Below are 12,291 nucleotides of genomic sequence, written 5' to 3' on the forward strand. Positions count from 1 at the left end.
CAGTAGTGAGCAATGTTGCTATTTTTGCAGATGATACAAAATTGGGCAGAATCATCAACTCTCAGGAAGATGGTGTCATATTGCAACAGGATCTGGATAGAATGGCTATATGGGCACATACATGGCAGATGAAATTCAATGTTGAAAAATGTAAAGTCATGCATTTTGGTCGTACCAATGGCCTAGCACCATACAAAATAAATGGGATACAGTTGGGGACCTCAAACTTGGAGAAGGACTTAGGAGTACTCATCGACAACAAGTTAAATAATCGTACTCAATGCCAAGCCGCTGCAGCTAAAGCTAACAAAATTTTGGGATGCATTCAAAGGGAAATAAAAACTAGAGATGCTAGCATAATATTGCCCGTTTAACTCTCTAGTAAGGCCACATCTGGAATATGGAATTCAGTTCTGGGCACCACATGACAAAAAAGATATTGCAGTTTTAGAGCAGGTGCAGAGACGAGCAACAAAATTGATACGTGGGATGGAAGGTCTCACTTACCAAGAAAGGTTAGATAAACTGGGTTTAGTTAGTCTAGAGAAAAGACGCCTTAGAGGGGATCTAATTAACATGTATACATACATCAGAGGGCAATATAATAGCTTGGCGGATGAGCCTGTCACTTTTGTCAGATTTCTACTGCCTACTGTAAGTGACCGCAACATAGGAGAAAAGTAATAAAGTAATTTATGGCTCATTTTACTCTGTAAGAAACATACTTCCTATTTGTATATGTTTGCACATATTTTAAATTTTACAGTTTTTCGCTTTAGTGCCCCTTCAACTATCATTGAGTGGAGAGCTGAAGCCTCATGCACATGCTAGACTGTGCTTGGCTGAGGCAGCCAGTCAGGGTGGTCTCTCGCAAGAATCCAGCATGTGTACAGTGTCTGTTGAGGTTGCTTAAAAGACACATCCGAGGACTTTTAAAATAAAAAAATCCACTTACCTGGGGCTCCCTTCAGCCCCTGCCAGCCGTCCTGTGCCCATGTCACAGCTCCGCTCCATGCTGGTGGTCCGGAGTCTTCTCTGGCGCAAAATGCCGCCTGCGCGAGCGGCTCTCAGAGTCGTGCTGATGTAATCTGGACTGTACTGCGCAGACGCAGTAGTTCAGCGCAGAACAGCCCAGATGATGTCAGTGAGCCGCACAGTGGAAAACAGGAAGATGCAGGAAGACGCCGACCTGGCGAGGTCGGCCTCTGCACCGGAGGGGACCGGGAGCTAATGAAGCTGCGGCGAGGCACAGGTCGGCTGCCAGGGGCTGGAGGAAGCCCAAGGTAAGTGGATTTCTTTTTTCTAAGTTCCTTGGACCTTCCCTTTAAAGAAAATCCCTTTAAAGAAAAAAAGCCCCTAGGGGGTACATACCTTGGGATGGGGAAGAATCTGGATCCTAATGAGGCTTCCCCCGTCCTCCTCACCCTCAGGGATCCAGCGCTGGCAGCTGCCGAACTCCAGCGAGGTAAATATTTACTAGCCAAGCCCGATCAGGTCCACTCTACTGTGCAGGGGACTCGCATCTGCTAAATAGAGCGGACCTGAACGGGCTTGGTTATTTCTGCCTGTGCTCGATTGGAAAGCCGCTACTGTGGCTTAAGAGGACAGAGAAGCCTCATTAAGTGTAAGCTGCATAACAAATAAGAGTTTCATTTACCTGGGGCTTCTGCCAGGGGAACAGCCAACCTGTTCCCACACAGCCACTCACCGATGCTCTGGTCCTACACCGTGGATCACTTTCACTTCGCGCAGTCCAGGGGAACTGCGTCTGCGCGGCCCTGGCCACACGCCTTCTTGTTCTCGCTCCTGTGACTCATACTGTGCTGGCGCAGTAGAGATTATCTTGACTCCATCTGCAGCAAGATGATGTTGTAGGTCTTTGGGGCTGGTCTCTGGGTTGACTGACGGTTCTCACCATTCGTCATTTCTGTTTATCTGCGATTTTTCTTGGTCTGCCACTTTGAGCCTTAACTTGAACTGAGCCTGTGGTCTTCCATTTCATCAATATGTTCCTGTGGAAACAGACAGCTGAAATCTCTGAGACAGCTTTCTGTGTTCGTCCCCTAAACCATGATGGTGAACAATCTTTGCCTTCAGGTCATTTGAGAGTTGTTTTGAGACCCCCATGTTGCTATTCTTCAGAGTAAATGAAAAGAGGAGGGAAACTTACAATTGACCCCCTTAAATAATCTTTCTCATAATTGGATTCACCTGTGTATGTAGGTCAGGGGTCACTGAGCTTACCAAGCCAATTTGAGTTCCAATAATTAGTTCTAAAGGTTTTGGAATCCATAAAATGACAACAGTGCCAAAATGTATGCACCTGCCTAATTTTATTTAAACATTTATTGCTCACTCTCTGTAAATCCAATAAACTTAATTTCACTTCTCAAATATCACTGTGAGTGTCTCCTATATGATATATTTAACTGTCATTTTTTATCGTAACAACCAATGATTTATACAGGAAAATCATGACAATTAACAAGGTTGCCCAAACTTTCGCATCCCACTGTATACATTCTCCCAGATGTTGTCCTTTGCTTTATGAGAGATATATACAGTGTATGTGAGTACAGTATGTATATATTCCATACTGACAAAGACATAGCTGTAACAACAGCTGAGCTCAGCCACATGTGTGCCGCCTGCCACAGTTGCACTGAGATTACTGCAAGTCAGGATGGGGTTAAACATGTGCCTCTTGCTCTTCAAAGACACTTAAAGACAGCATATAAGAGGACCGCCAGGAATGCAGACATTACGCTTCTAATTAAGGAGGCCACCATACACTCCTTTATAATGTGCTGCAAGTCCAACTTCCACCGACTCGGCTTAACACATCCATAGATATGTATTCCAGTGTGTCGTATGCTCTGCTGCTTTTATCATGGATATCCTTCCAGCCATTCATCAAATCATTGTCCTCTCCAATGGTTTATTACCTCTGCTGATAGGTGGCAGCACCAACTTTACAATAACTAAACTTTTTGCAAAATAATTTTGAATACACTTTCTCTTTTTGAAGTGGACCTGAACTCTTGCACAGTACAGAAGAAAGCAGTAGGGTATTGTACCGTGTTAGCCATCAGTAAAAGCAAGAAGTTTTAAATGTGCCTCTTGGTGCTCAGGATTTAAGCCCGACGAAGGCTGCTAAGCCGAAAGCTTGCTTATTCTTATTCTTTTTAGTTAGCCAATAAATGGTATCATCCGGATTTAAAGAGGATCTGTAACATAAAAAGATCCCCTGGGGGGTACTCACCTCGGGTGGGGGAAGCCTCCGGATCCTAATGAGGCTTCCCACGCCGTCCTCCATCCGTCAGGGGTCTCGCTGCAGCCCTCCGTGGAGTCCGGGCAGCGGTGACGTCATTATTTACCTTCCTGGCTCCAGCGCAGGCGCTCTGACGGCTGTCGGCTCCGAACTACACGGAAATACCCGATCGCCGTCGGGTCTGCTCTACTGCGCAGGCGCAAGTTTCCGGCGCCTGCGCAGTAGAGCGGACCCGACTGAGATCGGGTATTTCCGTGTAGTTCGGAACGGAAAGCCTCCACAGCGCCCCCCGCTGGAGCCAGCAAAGGTAAATATTAAACTAACAGTCGGCACAGTCGCCGGCTGTTCGGAGGGCTGCGGAGAGACCCCCGTGGGACAGAGGACGGCGTGGGAAGCCTCATTAGGATCCGGAGGCTTCCCCCCACCCGAGGTGAGTACCCCCCAGGGGATCTTTTTAATGTTACAGAGTCTCTTTAAAACTTGCTAGTACAGAAGGAAAACAGAGAAACAGACCCTGTATGTATTTAGGGAGTTTAGCCTGTCCCCCTCATCTTCCCACTGCAATTTGATCTCTCAGCTGTGTCAGCTGGCTTTGCAGAGCAGCTAATTTGTAAACACAGGATGTTAACCCTATGTCTGCTTCCACATAAGCAGGGGGTAGACACACTGCAGATTGATTGCCGGATTTGTATAAGCTGTCACAAGGAAAAGTGTTTTTACTTTTAAAAATTAGCAAGTCAAAGTGATCTACCCTATGTACAATTTTAGGAGCACACTTGTATATACAGAATGGAAAATGTAGTGGGGTCGGGATCTACCATGAAGTCCTTCGCGATCTACCTAATGGGCACCCCTGGACTAGTCCATCTCTTCATGAGGGATTCTCATCATGGTCTTTATTCTTTATGAAGACCGTCCCTGAAAAGGTTTTATACAAGGAGGCTGGACATTGTCCCTGCTTGCTGCACTCTATTATGGCAGTTGGACGGAGCAACTTCCATTCACTAAAGTACAGTGACCAGATTTTTGTAGGCTCAACCTGGGACAGGGGGGGAGGGAGGGGGCGCCGCGTAGAAAAATGGGGGGGGGGTGCGTCGCGCCGAAAAGTGTGGTGCCTGCGCGCGCCGAAAAAATGGCCATGACATTCTGTGGGCGGAGCTAACGTAATGATGCAACAGCAAGGCATAAGAAAGCAGTGTTTAAGCCGTGATGTGGTCAAACGAGGATTCGCATCATGGGTGTACAGAAACTGTGTGATGCTATTTAATAGTATACCATAACTCCAAAGCAGCAAACACAGCCAACTATGACCATTAAATGATAAATGCAGCAACAGTTACCCCAGACACCACAAAATAAACGCAATGTGGGCAACATGTCAGCACAAAATAAACGCATTGCGGGCAACATTTCAGCACAAAATAAACACATTGCGGCCAACATGTCAGCACAAAATAAACGCAATGGGGGCAAACATGTCAGTACAAAATAAACGCAATGGGGGCAAACATGTCAGTACAAAATAAATGCAATGGGGGCAAACATGTCAGCACAAAATAAACGCATTGCGGGCAACATTTCAGCACAACATAAACGCATTGCGGGCAACATGTCAGCACAAAATAAACGCATTGCGGGCAACATGTCAGCACAAAATAAACGCAATGGGGCAAACATGTCAGTACAAAATAAACACAATGGGGGAAAACATGTCAGCACAAAATAAACGCATTGCGGGCAACATGTCAGCACAAAATAAACGCAATGGGGCAAACATGTCAGTACAAAATAAACACAATGGGGGCAAACATGTCAGCACAAAATAAACGCGTTGCGGGCAACATGTCAGCACAAAATAAAAGCATTGCGGGCAACATGTCAGCACAAAATAAACGCATTGCGGGCAACATGTCAGCACAAAATAAACGCATTGCGGGCAACATGTCAGCACAAAATAAACGCAATGGGGGCAACATGTCAGTACAAAATAAACGCAATGGGGGCAAACATGTCAGCACAAAATAAACGCATTGCGGGCAACATGTCAGCACAAAATAAATGCATTGCGGGCAACATGTCAGCACAAAACAAACGCATTGCGGGCAACATGTCAGCACAAAATAAACGCATAGCGGGCAACATGTCAGCACAAAATAAACTCATAGCGGGCAACATGTCAGCTCAAAAATAAACGCATTGCGGGCAACATGTCAGTACAAAATAAACGCATTGCAGGCAACATGTCAGCACAAAATAAACGCAATGGGGCAAACATGTCAGTACAAAATAAACACAACGCGGGCAAACATGTCAGTACAAAATAAACGCAATGCGGGCAAACATGTCAGTACAAAATAAACACAACGCGGGCAAACATGTCAGTACAAAATAAACGCAATGGGGGCAAACATGTCAGTACAAAATAAACACAACGCGGGCAAACATGTCAGTACAAAATAAACGCAATGGGGGCAAACATGTCAGCACAAAATAAACACAACGCGGGCAAACATGTCAGTACAAAATAAACGCAATGGGGCAAACATGTCAGTACAAAATAAACACAACGCGGGCAAACATGTCAGTACAAAATAAACGCAATGCGGGCAAACATGTCAGTACAAAATAAACACAACGCGGGCAAACATGTCAGTACAAAATAAACGCAATGCGGGCAAACATGTCAGTACAAAATAAACACAACGCGGGCAAACATGTCAGTACAAAATAAACGCAATGGGGGCAAACATGTCAGCACAAAATAAACGCATTGCGGGCAACATGTCAGCACAAAATAAACGCATTGCGGGCAACATGTCAGCACAAAATAAACGCATTGCGGGCAACATGTCAGCACAAAATAAACGCATTGCGGGCAACATGTCAGCACAAAATAAACGCATTGCGGGCAACATGTCAGCACAAAATAAACGCATTGCGGCCAGCATGTCAGCACAAAATAAACGCAATGCGGGCAAACATGTCAGTACAAAATAAACGCAATGCGGGCAAACATGTCAGTACAAAATAAATGCAATGCGGGCAAACATGTCAGTACAAGATAAACGCACTGCGGGCAAACATGTCAGTACAAAATAAACGCAATGCGGGCAAATGTGTCAGTACAAAATAAACGCAATGCGGGCAAACGTGTCAGTACAAAATAAACGCAATGCGGGCAAACATGTCAGTACAAAATAAACACAACGCGGGCAAACATGTCAGTACAAAATAAACGCAACGGGGGCAAACATGTCAGCACAAAATAAACACATTGCGGGCAACATGTCAGCACAAAATAAACGCATTGCGGGCAACATGTCAGCACAAAATAAACGCATTGCGGGCAACATGTCAGCACAAAATAAACGCATTGCGGGCAACATGTCAGCACAAAATAAACGCATTGCGGGCAACATGTCAGCACAAAATAAACACATTGCGGGCAACATGTCAGCACAAAATAAACGCAATGCGGGCAAACATGTCAGTACAAAATAAATGCAATGCGGGCAAACATGTCAGTACAAAATAAACACAACGCGGGCAAACATGTCAGTACAAAATAAACACAACGCGGGCAAACATGTCAGTACAAAATAAACGCAATGGGGGCAAACATGTCAGCACAAAATAAACGCATTGCGGGCAACATGTCAGCACAAAATAAACGCATTGCGGGCAACATGTCAGCACAAAATAAACGCATTGCGGGCAACATGTCAGCACAAAATAAACGCATTGCGGGCAACATGTCAGCACAAAATAAACACATTGCGGGCAACATGTCAGCACAAAATAAACGCAATGCGGGCAAACATGTCAGTACAAAATAAACGCAATGCGGGCAAACATGTCAGTACAAAATAAATGCAATGCGGGCAAACATGTCAGCACAAAATAAACGCATTGCGGGCAAACGTGTCAGTACAAAATAAACGCATTGCGGGCAAACATGTCAGTACAAAATAAATGCAATGCGGGCAACATGTCAGCACAAAATAAATGCAATGCGGGCAAACGTGTCAGTACAAAATAAATGCAATGCGGGCAAACATGTCAGTACAAGATAAACGCACTGCGGGCAAACATGTCAGTACAAGATAAACGCACTGCGGGCAAACACGTCAGTACAAAATAAACGCAATGCGGGCAAACACGTGAGTACAAAATAAACGCAATGCGGGCAAACACGTCAGTACAAAATAAACGCAATGCGGGCAAACATGTCAGTACAAAATAAACGCAATGTGGGCAACCATGTCAGCACAAAATGTATGCAATGTGGGCACATTTCACCACAATGCAATGAGGTTTACAGACCGCAAACGGTCAGGACCATGGTCATGACATCACACTGTGGGAGGGGTTTCACCACAATAGCAGCCATACAGACATCCCTCCCCCTGCCCCCCCAATGATGATCTATTTGAGAAAAGGTAAAGATTTCTTGTGGGAAAGTGGGTACCAGCTACTGATTGGAATTAAGTTCAATCCTTGGTTAATGTTCCTCTTTAACAATCAGGCTGTGTGGCCAAATTAACTGCTTAGTTAAGTTAATGTGTATGCCATGGCAGTCTATATATTCATCTTCATGTAGCATACTGAACCCATAAGCTGAGAAGGTGTTAAGAATCCATCTGGAAGCGTGAGACAGTTTTGGCCAGTACAGGTTGGTGCACCTGTGAAGTCAAGTGGAAATATCTTACCACCAACAGGGTGTGAGAGGTCAGGGATACTAAAAAGCCACAAGCAGCTGAACCTGCTTCAACTAGCACTGTAAAGGTCTTGATCCTGAGACCTTTACAAATCTGCTCCAGATGGTCAACTCCTGGCTACTGGTACAGTAATGTTGAACCTGTTTGTTAGTCAAGCTATAAACCAGTGAAATATATGTGAGTAATGTTATGCTGATATTATTTTTACAATAACAATTGGTGATGCTGGATGCCTTTCTTTTAAGCTTTATAGATTACAGTGCACAGATTTTCAAACATAACCTACCCCCACCCACCTTTAACGTTAGCAAATAATCAGCCTATTATAGAACTCAAACACACTAAAAAGGTAATTAGGCAATGTTCCCCAAACACATAAGAAAGCAGTGTTTACACAATGATGTAGTGAAATGGAAGATTTGCATCATGGATGTCAGTCCATAACATGACTATGTACTCTGTAAAGTACTGCAGAAGATGTCATTGCTACATAAATACATAATTATGATATGGTGGGACATTAGAATTGACTATGGCCGGGATTAGATTGTGAGCTCCGCCAAGGACATGACTATGTACTCTGTAAAGTGCTGCGTTAGATGCCAGTGCTATATAAATACATAATCATGTCGTAGGACATTAGACTATGACTATGGTGAGATTAGATTGTGCGTTAAAGCTGCAGAAGCTGCTGATGCTACAGTATTCACATACCATTTAATAATTATGAGCCCCCAAAATGCCAAATGCTGCAACAATAACCTCAACGTAGCAAATGCAGTCTCTATGACCACCGGATAATAACTGCAACTGCCGTTACCTCTGACACATGAAATGCAGCAGAAAACGATTACTTCGACTCCGCAAACGGTAAATGAGGCAAACATTACCTCATGTGGCCACAGAGTCCCATGGCTGGGACACCCGACGGCCAAAAGTGGGATATAACCTGGCACACATTGCAGCCTGGGGCAGGGGACCCTGAACCTGGGACATGTCCCAGGTAAAACGGGCATCTGGTCAGGGTAACTAAACCCAATGCACTGATGAGGGGACCAGAAGGTCCAAAACAGGTTCTAGCTGTAGACACACTATACATTAGGCGGTCTGAATGTGCTGTAAAGTAAGCCTGAGTTGTCGCTTAGGGGTGTATTTATACTCACCGGAAGCTTCCTCCAGCCCCATGAGGTACATGGACTCCCTCGCTGCTCCGTTATATTCTCATTCCGGTAATCTGTCCGGCCTCATTATTATGCATATGCGCGGCTCGGCCACGTGTGCAGCCCCATCACGCTCCAGCAGCCGGGAGCATTCTATGCCTGCACAGTACTACTGCGCATGCAGACGCGCACGGGAGCACGCGCCCAGGCATGTGCAGAAGTACACAACTGGCCGCAATTGGCCAGATTACCAGGAGGCATAGTAAGAGAATGGAGAGGACAGCGAGGGGGCCCACACACCTCATGGAACTGGAGGAAGCCCCAGGTAAGTATTAATACACCAGTAAGCAACGTCTCACGTTTACTTTAAAGCTGAAATATAGCAAATACCTTCTGTTTTAAGATGCCAAAATTGTAGAATTATTTCTTATGTTTTTTTTTACACCATATCTATTAAACAACTTATTTCAGAGCATAGAAAGCAAAGAAGTACGCAATATAAGTAGTTCAAAATAAAGTCCAATTTAACTTTTTCAAGTTTTTACAACATTTTTGCTTTTGCATTGCAAAAAAGTGGAAAAAGAATACTGCACAGGTGCAGTACGCACCCAATGACACGGGTGCCCGCTCATGCGCAGAAGCGCCAACCCGCCAATGGGTGGGCGAGCCTTCGGGCAGCCAGTGGGAAACGGGAGAGCACAGGAGCTGCAGTGAGGGACCTAGAAGACTTCTAGGGGCTGGAAGAAACCCCAGCTAAGTAAAGATAGCTTGCAATTTTCACCTCGGGAGTCCTTTAATTATTATTATTATTATTTATTAGATTTATATAGCGCCAACATATTACGCAGCGCTGTACAATAAATAGGCTTACAGACAATGATAACAGGGTTGACAGAACAATACAGGTAACGGACCATAGATACAACAATACAGGTAATAGCAATAAGATACACAACACAATGCAGATAATAGTACAATGCCAGATCATAAACTGGAATGGTAGTGGTAAAAATTACCAGTTCCAAATTCTGGGTAAAGTGCACACAGTCAAGTATGATACACAAGGGAAGAGGGCCCTGCCAAAGGCTTACAATCTAGAGGGAGGGGCTGGTGACACAAAAGGAGGCTGACTTAAAGAGTCTCTTGGTGGTCCCAAATTGTTGTACTTTGGTTGTCTGAAGCAGTAGAGCTTGCATTATAATTATAGAATGCCCGCTACACTTGGAATACATTTGCTAAATACAGAGCTGAACTGAATGCACAAAGAGAAACTCCAAACGTCCAAACGACGTGTGTATGTACCTTTCGATTTTTCTGTTAGGTTATTTTCTGTAGAGACTGGTCATTATCTCTGGTGCATTATCTTCTGGTTCTTTCCTGCTAAGTAGAACAATGCCTAATTGCCAGGCAGATAGATGGTTGGATAGATAATTTCCAACATGTTGGAAATTATCTATCTGTCAGGTAAATCTTAAGGCTCGTACACACGTCAGATTTTTCCAAACGACAGGTCGTTTGGACGTTTCAGTGTCCGGTCGTTTGGACGTCAAATCGGGCGTGTGTACGGTCTGTCATTCAGCTGATAAGACGGGTTTTGACTGATCTGCTTGGCGGATCGCTAAAATCCAATCTAATGAGCTGAACGACCGACCATACACACGCCCGATTTGACGTCCAAACAACCTGTCGTTTGGAAAAATCCGACGTGAGTATGTACCTTCACAGAAAATCTAATGCTGGGAATAGACGGCTCGATTCTGAGCCATTTAGATGGCTCGATAGATCATTTCCGACATGTCCGATCTCCCGCCCGATCGTTCCCGCGCTCGATTCTGCATGGAGTACAATGGAAAAAGATAAGAAAAACAAGCGATAGATAAGAGAATCACCTGCAGAATCGAGTGCGGAAAACCGTCGGGCGCGGAATCGAGCGGCAAAATCGAGCCGTGAATGCCCAGCATAACAGAAAATTGTATGGTGTGTACCTAGCATAAGGAGAGATCATTTCAGTGAGCAGATTTCTGTATGCCAAACAGCAATAAAAGCCTAACAGTAGTTAGGCCTGGAGCCCACTACAAAATGCAATCGCTAATCGCAATCGCTAGGGTTTCTGTGAGCGGTTTGTTAGCGATTTCATCAGCGTTTTCTGGCGTTTTGCAAAAAGTGTATAGTGTTTTGTGAGCGATAGCGATTAGCGATTTGCAATATGATTGGTTAATTCAATTTTCTATTTTTTATTTTTTTTTTACCAAATTTAGCCGATGTGTTGGATTTTTAGAGCTTTTAACCCCCTTGGCGGTATGAAAAATACCGCCAGGGGGCAGCGCAGCAGTTTTTTTTTTTTTTTTTTAAATCATGTAGCGAACCCAGGGCTCGCTACATGATAGCCGCTGCTCAGCGGCATCCCCCCGCCCGCTTCGATCAGAAAATCCCGTTCAAAGAACGGGATTTCCTGGAGGGCTTCCCCCGTCGCCATGGCGACGGGGCGGGATGACGTCACCGACGTCGGGACGTCATTGGGAGACCCGATCCACCCCTTGGCGCTGCCTGCCACTGATTGGCCAGGCAGCGCACGGGGTCTGGGGGGGGAGGGGGCGCGCCGCACCGGATAGCGGCGATCGGGCGCGCGGCGGCGGCGATCGGGCTGCTGGCGCAGCTAGCAAAGTGCTAGCTGCGTCCAGCAAAAAAAAAATTATTTAAATCGGCCCAGCAGGGCCTGAGCGGCACCCTCCGGCGGCTTACCCCGTGTCACACACGGGGTTACCGCTAAGGAGGTTAAAGGGGACTACACACCTGTATGAGTGGCAGCATCACATACTTCAAACAAATAATGAATAATACGTACTCACACAGATACAATAGTGGTAGTTTACCTAACTTTTATTTTCTTTTTGCTTTTTTAATGTTTGGCACCTTTTTCTTTTATTTTTTTGAGAAAAACAACCTCAAATACAACTTTGTATCTGTATGAAGCACACATAACCCCACAGTATTTTTGTAGTGATGTTTTCTGTGTACATATGTACTCACATAATAGTTTTAGAATAAATAGTTCAATGTTCAACAACACAAATTTAACATGACGTAAACACATACAAATAAGAAGTACGTTTCTTCCAGAGTAGAATGAGCCATAAATTAC

General features: G+C 44.9%; 1 protein-coding gene across 1 annotated transcript in view; it reads left to right on the forward strand.

The window, feature by feature from the left end:
* MYH7B (myosin heavy chain 7B) overlaps positions 1 to 12,291 on the forward strand; it is a 138,672-nt gene that overhangs the window by 15,922 nt on the left and 110,459 nt on the right. The gene's annotated exons all lie outside the window — the stretch shown is intronic.

Source organism: Hyperolius riggenbachi, chromosome 12 (assembly GCF_040937935.1).
Source record: "Hyperolius riggenbachi isolate aHypRig1 chromosome 12, aHypRig1.pri, whole genome shotgun sequence".
NCBI lineage: Eukaryota > Metazoa > Chordata > Amphibia > Anura > Hyperoliidae > Hyperolius > Hyperolius riggenbachi.